The 13,825-nt window shown below is 49.5% G+C and overlaps 1 protein-coding gene and 1 pseudogene across 1 annotated transcript in view; both read left to right on the top strand.

The window, feature by feature from the left end:
• Nucleotides 1–13,516, top strand: part of LOC119110046 (guanine nucleotide-binding protein G(I)/G(S)/G(T) subunit beta-1-like) — a 26,526-nt pseudogene extending 13,010 nt beyond the window's left edge.
• LOC119109071 (guanine nucleotide-binding protein G(I)/G(S)/G(T) subunit beta-1-like) overlaps nucleotides 6,938–13,825 on the top strand; it is a 29,788-nt gene continuing 22,900 nt past the window's right edge. Inside the window, 1 exon segment of the mRNA XM_037232611.1 lies at nucleotides 6,938–7,082. The gene's annotated coding sequence lies outside the window, so the exon portion shown is untranslated.

Raw genomic sequence — 13,825 nt, 5'->3', positions numbered from 1 at the left:
CTTAGGTCAACGCAATTCAATTCGCTTATTCAATATTTGTGGTGCCTAGGAAAGCTTCTCAGAGATGTATGGTTTCGTCAAACACTCCGTTGTTGTATCAGATTGAACGATTCCCTAGAAATCGCCTTTGCTGAAACCATGACCTGACTTGGACCTGCCATTGGTCAGCGACCTTGCAAGGTGCATCTAAATTTTTGATGGCAGACGATCCGCTACTTAATTGTCTATAGCTATGCAAAGTTTGGCGCGGCTACGCCGCGCCGTTGGGAAACAATTCTGGAAAACGTTCTCCGAGGGGTCAGCTTGACCCCCCCACGTGAGCGCGCGTTAATTGATTTGCCCAAAACCCCAACACGGAGTTAAAGGCCAAAGGGTGCCAATTTGTTGGGTTAACAAGATTCAGCGTCGAAAAACAAAGGTGGTTCAGACTTAACTCCGAAACCCACCACACGTTTCAGCAAAAGCAATACTGCACCTGAAGAAAAAAAAACCTGAGGAGAGACTTATGCTGAACCAAAACACAGGACGGCGCAAGGGGATACGGTCGGAAGAAACGACACAGAGCATCGTGAAGGCCAGGGTTGGTAGCACAACGAAACCATCAAAAACCACCCAAAGACTGTCTCAGGAAGTCGGCACCAGTGACACAACCTTGCGGTATGTTCTGGAAAATGACCTCGAACTATGCTTCTGTAAAGTGACCATTCACCAGAAGCTGGCATAGGCCGATCAACAACAGTGGATGACATTTTCCATCTAACTAAAAACGAAGCTGAAGCCGATGATGAATTCTAAAACACATCTCGGTCAGCGACGTCCCACCCACGTCCGTCAGCAATGGGCAGTTAACAGTCGAACTGCCGGATTTGACCTCGGAGTGAGGAGACAGGGAGGGAACTGGGCAGCTCGATGCCTAGCCCGGAGATGACGGCGTGGCAGCGACTTCAGTGCTTCTTCCTCCTTCCAATGTCCAGACGACTCCACGGCCACGGTCAACGATTGGACGCCGGCGCGCGAGAGCGATTGCAGAAGCGCTGGGAGCAAGACCCCGAGGACAAAAGGGAGAACATCTGGTGTTGACAGCGACGGAGGGACTCCCCACCCGTCAGTGAGCCCATACCTGATCGGGGGAACACTTCGGAAAGCGCATCACCAGCCGAAAGACGGATGATCCGTAGCCGGCTCCTTCCCTGGATCTGCCCTCATCCCGACAGACGTTTATCCACGAGGGTTCCTGACATGTCAAGTCCGCAAGAAGACCCCAGGGAGACACAAAGGCTTGATTGCCTGAGGTCATCGGCCACGTGCCGCACAAGATGACATCTGATACGTGCGCCAGAGTTGTTGGTTAGGTGACAGCGTGGCGATTCCGTCTCCCCCGACAAAGGCGTCAGCTAGAGCACATGCCGTAAAGCCGCTCCCCTAGTGATGATCAAGTGTAAATAATGCAGGATGACGCGCATCTCCATTGTTTGGAGAATATTTGCATTAATATCTTTGGCAATGCAACTTATATTTTCATGCCAGGGACGCAAAAAGATCTGGACACATTTTCCTTTCCATACTGTATGTGACAAGCTACTCACAATAATTATATCTCTGTATTGATTGAGGATATGAGAAACGATGTTTTGAGCTAGCAGATACTTTGGCTGGCATCTCCAAGCCACAGATCATCTTTATCTCTCAGGCTTTGCATTTGAAATTGGTAAAACTCTCGACTAAGTCACGGATATCGATTTCATTAATTTCACGTCATCAATTTCCTTTGATCATTCTGTGAAGGCCTTAAATGGCCACGTAAACACGGGTGTCAATTTGTATTCTTTCCGGAGAGCCCTGCTCTTCCCCAAGTTGAGTTGCCCTCCCCCAATGTTGGCGTGCCCCCCCCCCCAATGTTTTTTGCTGGAATGCTAAAAAAACTTGCGTAAAAGATGATCATAACACAAAGACCATCTTCTGTGATCTTTCTCCGTAGTGATACCTCGTACCACTCCCACAACAAAAAGCCATGGCTGCTCTCGCCACAAGATACAAATCGTAACAGCTGAGCGGATAAACGATGCAATGATCTTCACATACCTAGCGTCATAGGACACGCAATGGTTTGTGAGGCTAAAGTGGAACGCCCTGGAATATGGGGATGACCCAAGTCCTTTATGGCTAACCCCGTCCCCGTCCCCCACAACCAAAATGCGTGCCGCCTTTTATGACCGTCAAAGGAGAGCACCATCGACGCCCTAAGGTGGCCTCTAAAGGGGCGCCTGCACGTGCCGATGGGAAGAAACGTATGCATCCAGTGGCTGCTCCCTGAACCCAGCCCTGCATTGCTTCCATACTCCCTAAATTAAAGACTTTTATGAATTACACGAATATTAAAAACATATTGTTTTAATCAAAATCAAGTGGGCTTGATCTGGTGAAAAAGTAGGGGGGTGGATGTGAGGTAGGTTGTCGGGCCCTCGGTTTGTCCCCCCCCCCCCTCAATAAGTTACAAAAATTGACACCATGCACGTAGCGTTTCGTCCATAGAACATAACCAACAAAAAAGAGAATGGAAATAACACCATTTGTGACAACGGTAACACTGACACCGTGATATTGCGACACAATATCATACTGTAGTCTTGTTATAGTTTAGCAAGAAATGATGGGAGACCAATTTAACATTGGAAGCCAGTACGGAGGCGGGGTCACCTGGTCAGTTCGGAGGCCCTTAGAGAGATCCACTATGCACTGGTTCCCTTTCTGCACCGGAGGTCCACTGACACGGGTAGTTAGCCCCGGATCAACACAGGAGCCCTTATTAACGCAACAAAACCCCTTATCGGCGCAGGCGGTCCAGTAATTGACACCGAGACTCCAGTTTGGGCCCCCGGCTGAAATGGGGTGGAGGACCCCCGTTCGGCACCGGGGGTGCTGACTGGCACGGGGGCCTACTATTGTCTCATTGGGTATCATAAGCCCTCATATATAAGGTTGCCAAGGATAAATCATGTCGCATATGCCGACATTCTCATGTTATTCCACCAGATTTGTTGACATGTACGACGCACTGGGTCTGAAACAGTGGGTCTGCCAACCCATAAGAGGAAAGAACATTCCAGACCTAGTACTGTTCCGACGCATACCGTCACAGGTCGATGTGCAAGACGGTCTCTTCTAAGGTCAGGACACGAGGAAACCATTGCCACCCTCAGTGTGCCGGCAAACAGTCGGCCTGTAGTCAAGCGGCGTACTCCAAGAGGGCTCACTACAACGGTCTGCGCCAGGGTCTCTCCCTGATCCTGTGCGGGTTGCTGGATTACGTTGAAGTTGACCAAACAGCGGACACCGTCCACAGGCTGCTTGAGTCGGTCATCGCCAACCACGGTACCACGGCGACCCTCCGACGCCGACTGCCCCCTGGTTGGGCGGAGCGGTGCGAGCCGCTCTCTGGCTGAAACAGGCAGCTTTCCGACGTTTTGCGGAGAAACCCCGGTGCGGCGACCGCGGCTGGGTTTGCGGACAGGAGACGTGCTTTTATGTCCGTGTCCAAATCCTAATACTCTCAATATTTACATAGAATCGCCCATGACTTCAAGACTGACGCCAGGCCATAATGATCATCTTAAAATGTGTTTGCATATCACCAGTTTTGTTCAACTCTGAGCGGACTCTCGTGTCAGATGCCATGGCTCGCGCTGCCGCGACAAATGAAGCATTTGCGCTGAAATTTGCTAATCGTTGTGTGCAAACTCTCCAGACGCGCCGTGCTACCCAGTCGTGTCACTATGCCAGCTGAAAATCTCTGAGGCGGCCGTGCGATCCACAAAAACTACGGTCGGTCCCAACCAACAAGGCCTGTGGGACTGAAAACGCCAGTGTCTGCATAGTCGCCCAGCGCACGGACGAGTTAGTTGTTTCGCTCACCAAAATTTGTCACCTCTCGAGTTCTGGCGCACTCCCGGAGAGGTGGAAGGAGGCAAACATTATGCCAATGTTTCAGAAAGCCGACAAAAAGAGAAGAGTCGCTTATGATGGCAGTCCCACCACGTCTCGCCAGCGTTGTGGCCTCATCACACGGTTTTAATTTCTAGGCGTTCGTGCAGCACGAACTTAAGCGCTTACCTTAAGTCGGCTTGGGAGGTCATGCCGGGCAAATGCCAGTCGGAGACTATCAATACCGATTATTCGTCCGCTTTTCAGAGCGTTAACCATAAGCTCCTAATCCTTAGCCAAAGCGATCCAAACCAGTTGAGGGAATCTGCTCATGTGGAATAGACAGTGGTTTGGGTCTCGCATCTGCCTGACAGACATCAGAGGGCTATGCGGTCGAACGTAAAACTTTCGATTGAAATACTGTCGCATTCCGGCGACCCGGAAGTATTACCCTTGACGTCCTCTCCTTCATCGCCGTTCATTTACGATCTTTCGTGTTCATCATTGAATTCAGCGGCCTTTGGTATGCCGATGGTGTAAGAATTTCCGCAGAATTAAAAAATCCGGCTGACGGCCTGCTGCTGTACGGGGATCTCGATCATTCGGTAGCGTGGTCAGGTCAATTGACCCTCGACCCTGTAAAATGTAAAACGTTTGCGATGAGCCGCATGCGTGCTCCCGTCCAGACCAATTAGTTAGCGAAAGAACTGAGCTTGAACATGAATGCAGAGTAAGAAACCTTGGCTTAACGCTGGACAATCAAACAAACCTTCGCTTCACATGTCTGACATAGTCAGTAGAGGCAGTCAAAGAGCTAGTCTCCTTATCCGATGTTTCCAAGTCGGTACCAGCAGGTCAAAAAGCCAACCGAGGCGCAGTGATGGCTACGCGTGTTGCAAGCGTGTGATCGGCTAAAGAATACTGTAGCGTGGTCTGCACGTGGGCGGCCAATCCCCACACGGAGTGGGGTCAGTCGAGGGCAGCACAAGTTTCTTGTTTGGCTATTTACTCGCACATTGTTCGGGCAAATAGCTTCTCTTTGCTATCAGAGCATTTGCCTAATTTAAAAATCCCATTCCTATCAGCACAAAGAGTGCAGCACGCTTTACGCCTTCTGAGAAACACCCTCCAAGGTAACTGGACTCTCAGATCTTGCTTAGCTGTTCCCTTACCTGTGCCGCCCCGATCTACCCGAACGCGAACGCTGTTGGCTCTACCTGGCGCTCGTGTGCAGACAGCACAGTGCAATCTGTTTTGCAGGCTGTCAAGCGTTGTGAACACCCTGATAGGCAGCAATACTATCTCGGATATCGTTTCATGACAGTTTTGGCTGTTTAAAAGACTTCGCCTGTTAGGGAGGCCTGCCTCTGCTGGCGATAAAGAAAATAAACAAATAAATAAACAAATCCCACACATTGTCCAAGGGCCCTGACCAAAACAAGAGGCCCTCTGGCATTTGGGGGCATTCTGTCCCTGTCCTTGTTCACAAATGTTGCCCTGACTGACTCGGGGCCCGTTGCCGACACAGACCCTTGTAGGGCACTGTTGCACCCCTGAGCATCACAGAGGTCCCCCATGGTTGCAGGGGTCCGACCAATGCAAATCATGTGCCCCGACCTCGTCTCTGAGAAGATTGGCCCCAAAGCTCAAGCTAACACGAAGGCAACTGTTCGGTGTTGGTGTTTCTGTTTGAAAAATGAACCTGCGTCGTCCCAGTGGTCCCAATCAGTATATGGGGCTCTTCTAACAGCCATTTGAGGCCACGTCTCTACGGATGTCCCAGATGGTCCCTACAGGTAGCCTTCAACAAGCGCTTTGCTTTGGGCCCTTCCAATGAGCCCCTTAAATCCAGAGGGGTTCTTCGGGCTCTTTCTGGCGCCCCTTCGGGCCCTCTCAAACGCAGCCCCTGGCCGACTCAGTGCCACTTGCCGACACAGGGCCCCCGGTCAGTCACTGTGGGCCCTGGCGGACACAGGGCCTCCTCATTATTTCAGGGGATCCGACCAATGCAAATTGCGAACCCCGGCATTCGTCCTGCTCAGGAAATGAGCCGTAACGGCTCAGGCCGACCGGGAGTCGTCTACTAAGTGTTGGTGACCTCCGGCCCAGAGAGTGCCGCAATCGTCCCAGAAGGTCCTCTGAGTCACATCTGAGATCACGGACCTAAGACCGGGTCCCTAAAGTGACTCACAGTCAGCCCTCCAATCCGGCTGTTGATCGTCAGTCCCGAAGGTCCCATCGAGTCCCCCTTCGGGCCCTTCGAGCCGACTGCTCCGAGCTCCGAGTCGGCCCCTGGCCGATTCGGAGCCCTTTGCGGGCACAGGACTTCTGGTAAGGCAGGACCTCATGGTTTCTGAACGACGCATGGTGATCATCACCGTTTAGTGCTCCACGGTGCTCCTTGGGAAATCCGGAATGGAATCCCAGAGCTCAGATAGACACGAAGCCGACTGGTTGGTGTTGGTGGACTCTGGTCGACATAGCGGCGGGCATTTTCCCACGGAGCCCAGATCGGCGCAAGAGGCCAAAGGGAGTGCTCTAGATTTGCATGGAGTTTTGAACTGAAATAGCCATTTTGGTGATCATTCCATGGAGTTCACAGCCCTGACCTTTTAAAGGGGCTAATATGCTCACAACTCCCCTGCCACTTCTGCGCCCCTGACCTTGGTTTACTAATACGGTTGATAAGGGCGTACACGGGATTTTAAAATCGGGGGTGGGTGTGAGGGGAGGGCATAACCCCAGATTGCCTCAAATTTAGCGCGCCGAAGCCGCGCGCAATTTCCCCCGTAAACATCGCAAGCCCACGACCGTCTTATGGTCGTGCAATAGCTGAAGGACATATTTGCGTTATGGCTAATTTTATGTAAGTTTCCACCAGGAATTATTCAAAAATGTTTGCTGTGAGTGAAATGATAGCATGCTGCAGCGGCCGTCACATTTTGTTCTTCTGGTTTAACAGAAACATATTAATCGTACTTGGAATCAGCTGACTTACCAACATACGGGACTTTTCACGAGACTGTGTGTCAAACAAACCGCACCCTTCCCCGGTGTTTTCGTTGTTTTTCCTTGTTAACGACCCTTTTTAGAGGTACTGATGGTGTGAAAAAGCATTTATGTGTGAAGATACGTAGTGTATCCCCCCGGGGTCATAAATCGTAAGTATCCTATGGTCGACATCAGTCGTGCGTGCTTTGTACGTGTGTGCGGTGCCCATCCGTCGTACATATCTCGATGTCATTATTAAGGTTCAGGTACGGTTCAAGGCCCATTTAAGGTCTCTGAATCAATTCTGATGATTGGTGCCAAGCATTTTATCATTAATTGTTTCAATGAAGTTGCTCAACGAGCTGTGTATATCGTGTGAGTTTTGAGTGCGTCGCATTGGTCTTCCCTAGATGGTACTGATTCTGATCAGTTGCTGCTACTTAGTTGGTTTCAGTGAGTGTGGGTGTGTATTTCCTTTGCATATGATGTATACCCATTTTACAAGAATTATTTGTAAGTCCTAAGATAGCCAAATGAATTGTTACACCTGGATGCAGTCAAATGCGGCTTTCTATAATTTCTGTGTTATGGTATTACAAATGAGTTATGATATTCAGAATCGTCGTCTGAGTTCCTAATTCCTGCATATTTTGGATACAATGAATTTCAGTTTTTTCATGATGGTAGGCACTCAGGCTGCTGCATTGTGAGATGCATTGTTCCTGCAGTTTTGTTGAAGAGAATGTTCAGAGTTTGAGGATGTTGAAGTAGATACCAGACATGATGAAACATGATAACATGTGAATTTTGGTATGGTGCTAAGTGGAAAATGCTGCTAATTGTCAGCCATTGTGTCTGGAAATCATGGTTACAAATTCCAGATTTGAACACATCAGCTATATTTTTTCTTGATATTGATGGCTGCATAGCCAACAGAATGTCAGGATTTGAATGATGTTATTATGGAGTCATAGATGCATGGGTGACCTTCAATTAGTCTGTGTGAAATAGTCTGTGCATCTTTGTGGGTGTGTGTGTGTAGCTCAGAAACTAGAGGGTGGTAGTTGTTCCAAAAGGGCAGGGCTGTGTACTGCACCAAATGATCTTCTAGATTGCTGTTTCAGTTGAAAACCCCCTGCAAATATAGGCAATGTCCTGAAATATTATCTGTCCTCCTTTCTTAATACATACAAGCAGTGGCTCCCTGCAGCCACTACTTGTTACTCTGGCATCTGTCATCAGCCAACATATTTGCCATGCATTGATGCACCAAGACAATGCCATCATTGCACTAGTGGTCTGGCACCTGCACAAAATATTAGCCTGCATGCTGTGCTCTGTTTTAAAGCACTGGCTATCTTCATGTGTGTTAAGATTTATTTAGTGCTGGCCTGGTGCCAGTCATCAGGATGTGTTGTTTGGCATAAGATAAAAAGTACTGTTGTGTTGTATAGTGTTGGCTTGACCAAATTGCTAGTCAGTATTCTAGGGTTGACAAGACCAAAGCTTGTATGATCTATGATTTCAAAGCCAGGTTTTCACAGTTGAGCTTGAGAGATGGTTGGCTGGACTCAGTATGGCAACATGGTTCATTGGCAGGCTTTGTGAATATTGTGCATACATGTAGGTCTTTATTCAGATTTTTGCCATTGTTGCCTTTGAGTCACTGCAGATTTGTCAAGAAGAAGCATTTGCAAACACAGTTTCTGTGGCCAAACTTATTATGTTGGAATGGAGTGAAGTGTACTCCAAACCTTTTTTAAATGCAACAATGCTTACTTCCTGGTTGATTGTTGCCTTTCATGTAGAGTTGACAGCATTTAGTGTCATATTTTCATAACACTAACCTACCCTGAGCAGTTGGTTTGGCATAATTATTTAACTTTCCAGGCAGGGTCTATAAGTTTTGAAAATTTGTCTAAAAAGACAATGGATCTTTAACTTGTACTTGGGTGCATATATCAGGCTGCACACTTTCATGGATGCTCTTGCCCACATGATTTATCTATCCACTTCAGAGGGTGTCCAAAGTGGTTTGCTTACCAAAGGATGTTTACAGCTGCACTAAATAGAGTGTTGAATCTGCTGCTAAATTGATGCTCAGAATGTTGACTTTGTACAGTTGGGCTGCAGGCATCTGTTATTGACCAAATCATTGTCATATTGCAAGTGCAACAGTATCACTGTCTATTAGTTGCCACACATTGGGACCATCACAACACCAAAATTGCATGATTGCAGTGCAAGGAGATAGCTGATACAAAAAGTGTACATTATCTGGGGAGAGGGCATCAGCTTGCTATGTCATTCACTCAGATGTTCCAGTTGTCAGGTCCATCTCTGTGAAGAGAGGGATTTTCTTTACACCTTAAGGAAAGTTGGCTTAGCCATAAGCAGTGTTTAATTTGGTGGTGTTTAGATTAAGCATGTCCCATAGGCTGGTATTGTGCAAGTTCCACCTTGTGAAACTGTGCTGCTAACTGCACACGGCCCATGTCTTGTGCATGCTTTGGCTACTTGGTGATGCTATTTGACCTATTTGCTATTTGGTGATGCTATTTTGACTACTTGGTGACCTTAGCACCCCTACTTAATGTTTTTCACCTGCAGTGTACTATTGCTCTGATTCTGACATGTCACCATGTGCACATGTTTAAGAACAAAGGCATGAGGATTACATGGAATGAGGTTGTTATTAGTGTTGGAAACCTGCATAAATTGGCCAAGCCTGGATATAACAGATTGGTGGAAAGCATTAAAGCTGTGCCTTGCGAAGGAAGCCCGGGAGGCATGCAATCACATCATCCAAATCCATTGCTGTCTGACATGTGTGATGACCATTGTAAGATGAATGTGTTCATATGAGAATGTGTCCAAATCTTTAGCACATAAGGCCACAAGGCCAGGTCATGGCATCAAGGGTGTTCAGTTGGTGGTGGTGGGTTAAATAACTGGTAAGGGAATCTGTCAGTCCATGTCCTGTTATGCTGTTCCTGTTAAGTGGTGAATTCCAGAAGAGATTTCAAATCAGGTGTGATCTGGGATGAAAGATTCAGGGTAGTGGGCAAGGATTAAGTATCTGAATTATTACATCATGTATTAAGCTCATATGGCTTATATGGATCAGGCTGGCCATCATAAAGTCATGATATTTTGAAGGAGAACATTCATCTTCTGTAGCCATGGTCCAGGAATGCAAATTGGTGTGGTAGAATGCCCACAATCAAATGCAGCTTGATGATGGAATACAATAATGAACCCCCATCCTGAACATCAGCTTTGACTGGCATCAACACTTGCCCCCAGGCATCAAGTCCTGATGATGTCCTTGTAATTGGAGTTTGCTGTCAACATTAAATTGATGTTGGTATGTTGGTCAGTGTATATGGCTCTGAGAGCTGTGGTGTCTTGGGACATGAATTTTGTTTTTGAAGAGGATTGATGCTGCATAACATAGATGTGTCATGTTTCAGTTATGTTGCAGCACATCTTTGTTGTAGCCCAGTCCAGTAAAAAATTTGCTGTTCATGGAAATGAAAAATACACAAAAATGGAAACACAGGCAACCATTTTAACACATAATACTAATCCATACAGCATTCTGACAATCAATGGTTTTATCTCGAATCCAGGCAGCACAAAATCAGAACTGTTGAGCTTGACCAATTTTTAGTCTGCATACTACTGACAGTGAAAGCAATAGACTTATATTTCCATGGAACCAGGCTTGACACCATGTTGTGAGTTATAAGCTGTAGCATTGCTTCATTGTGATTGGAAAAGGAAACATGTCCTTGATTTTAATTCAGGAGAGTTAGAGCACATGTTGAAGCAGAAAGCAAATATTTTGGACAAGGATGAATGAGTTTCCATTTAGTGCTAAACCTTTGAGAAGTCCAAAGGTATTGATGGATGTGCGTATTGTTACCACATGAGCTCTGTTTAAAACAAAATGATTTTTTGTGGTCAGAAACAGACATCTTGAGTATGCTGTAGGTGTCAGGTGATTATGAATTTCTGTAATGCATACATCTAAGAATAACTCGTCAGGCTGAAATATCGGCTTCATGGCAACAAACCATGGCCTGCACGATAGCATACAGGGTGCGTTGTTGACGCCACAGTCCGAAGTGGCCTGATTGCATCCGCCACGCCGGCCTTGACAGAGTTCTGATGCACCACTGCTGTCATAAAAAGTGTGCTATCATTATGTCATTGTGTCAAGGAAAATTTGTTGCCAGGTAGCTCCCATAAATCAGGCAGTTTGAATGTTACTGAATGCTATTTCAGCCAATGTCTTTTCTCCAGGTGTGATCATTGCAATATAATAAAAGTGCAGTGACTATGTCAACAGCTGAAGGCATTTTGAATATCTATGTATGACATGCAGGTGCAATTGTCTGTCACTGAGCTTGATTGTGATGCAGCAATGTAGGCATTAATTGTGAACCATATGTGCATAGGTTCCTACTCTTATCAAATTATGGTCATAATCACCATCTTCCAAATCAAACATGATATGCCATGCAAGTCGGAGCAACAAGGATTTTGAATAGTCTAATTTTGTGGTCAAACGTCGATTTTGACTTGTGGTGGGTGGAAGATGCAGTGAGTTTGGGATGCAGCAGCCAAGTGGGCTGTAATCCTAACTAAAGCGCCTCATTATCTTGGCAGAGAGGATGAGGAGAGCTGCTCCACGGAGCCGCCGTGTCGCGGCATGATATTCTTAACGTAAATCCTCAGTTGTATTTATCCAACAGGCTTAGATGGTGTTACACTACAGTTCCAGCTGCTGTGGTGGGTATGCCATCAGTCATACAACAAGCTTAGCTGAGTGAAGGCTCTGATCACAACATTATTCAAGCAAACAAGCCATGTGATTCGCGTGGTAACATGCTGGGTCCTGAATGGTTCGACGTCGAAAGTGAGTTTCATGCGTCATCAGTTGACTTCATGCACTGGAAAAGTCAGTGCAGAACCGAGCTATAGCATGCGAATGTTCGCACCGAAACAAACTTTGTCCGGGGCCTGGACGGAATACTGGACTGTCATGAGTCATGAGTCTCCACACATAGGTGAGAGTTTCTGAGCCACTAAAACTGACGGCGCCAGATTTCCTTAAGTGTCTGAGCTCGGCTGGAATGCGCAGGGGCGTGCTCAGAACGACGGAGAGCCAATAGATATTGCGTTTTTGTGCCCATCATTTTTGCTGCCTGTGCTACTTGGGATTCATGTGACAACAAGCTTGGCGGCGTTACATTCATTATTTCGTCAATAGGAGTGGCAGCTGATAAGCGGTCCGATGTCCTTCAGGCCCCACGTGCTCGTGTGATAGGGCAGAGGCGTGTGATGCGTGGGGTGCGGAGTGGCGTGCCATATTGGGCATTGTGGTCAGGCTGTCAGACTTGACCGTCTGTTGGCGTTCGTGCAACTGCATATTTCTGTGTGAGTGTGGCGGGTGGCTTTAGCTGGCAGAGTTCTCGGCCAGGGATTAGCTGCCCGCCAGTGCGGTTGGAGTTCACACGTCTGCTGCCAGTCGCCTGGTATCTCAGATGGTGGACCAGACCTTCAGCACGCGATATGGTCCGTAAGGGCCCCGTTTTGTGTGTGGGTGCAGTGTTACATGCACCCTTTGTTGTGAGTCAGGTTGACGTTAACGTTGAGTTACGCCACGACTGCAAACAAAACGCGGTAGCGATGCCATTTTAAGACTCGCTGAACTGAAAAGCTGTTTAAAGTGGCCAGGAGATGGTTGTGCAAAATGGCTTCAAGCTCTGTACTATAAGTCACCGGGCCGATGTGTTGTTTCCTCTTTACTCGCGCACACAAACCAGCCTCCCCTCCCAGTGATGTTCCTTCGCCGCTCTGTGATGGGTGGGCGGCGCTCGGGCTCCCAGCGCTGGTCCGACGCCGGCCGGCCGTCTCCGTGCTGTGTTTCCCGGCGCCGCGTGCGGTCGCTGTCGTCGGCGGGTGGCCCGGTGACCGCGCGGCCGCGACGCGCCGCGCCGGCCGGCCGGCCGGAGCTGCGTAGGCCATTAGCGCTGGAGCGACGGCGGCCCCCCAGGAATCGGACCGGTTCATTCTGGCCATTGTCCGGCCTCAGGGATCGCTCAGGCCGGACTGCGCTCTTACTTATCCAGCGTATTGTATCGTTTGGGGGGGAGGGGAGGGGGAGTCGGCCGGCGGCGGCGGCGGCGGCAGGACGCCGGCCCGCTGCCAGCGCCGCCCTCCTCCATCTTGGGACGGGCGTCCGGCGCTGTCTGTCCACTTCCGCTGGGGCCCGGTGCTAATGGTTTGCTGCGCGCCACCGCCGAAATGGCGCCGCTGTCGTCCGGGGAGGAGCGGCCGCCGGCAGAGCGACGTCCGGGGCGGGGAGGGGGTCTGGGGAGAGCGGCCCGACTTTCCGAAGGCTCTGGCACCTCATCGAGCATCGTGCGGGTGGGCGACCCTGCGCCGCAGCAGAAGGCACCTCTTCAACCTTGGGCGACGTGGTCAGCCCCGCGAGCTCTCCCTGTGTTCACAGGAGGACCCGCCGCTGGCGGAAAGTCCGAGGATGGAACGAGCCTGCCTCCTGGACGACATGACCAGTTGTGGCAGGGGATGACCCCGCCGTCCGGAGAAGCGACCCGCCTGGCGGGGTCCGTTCTGTGGTGGGCGCTCGCGCTGGCAGCGGCGGCTGGCCGACCGGCGCCCGCCGCTCCCCGCCGCCGTCGTTGGCACGGCTGCGTACGGCGGCGAGGGCGGCCGGAACTCATCAATTATCCGTTATCGCCGGCGCGCCGTTCGGCCCGCTGGCCTGCGACTGGCCGACGGCGCCGGCGGCGGCCGCCGAAAGCGCCAGCGCCGCCGGGCCTCCTCGCCGCCCCGATAGCGGCCCGCCCGCTAATCTGGCCCGGTGCCCCTCGGCCGGCTG

The sequence above is a fragment of the Pollicipes pollicipes genome, unplaced genomic scaffold, assembly GCF_011947565.3.
Source record: "Pollicipes pollicipes isolate AB1234 unplaced genomic scaffold, Ppol_2.1 Scaffold_7231;HRSCAF=8579_pilon_pilon_pilon, whole genome shotgun sequence".
NCBI classification, from domain to species: Eukaryota; Metazoa; Arthropoda; class Thecostraca; order Pollicipedomorpha; family Pollicipedidae; genus Pollicipes; species Pollicipes pollicipes.
This window is presented reverse-complemented; position numbering and strand designations above follow the sequence as displayed.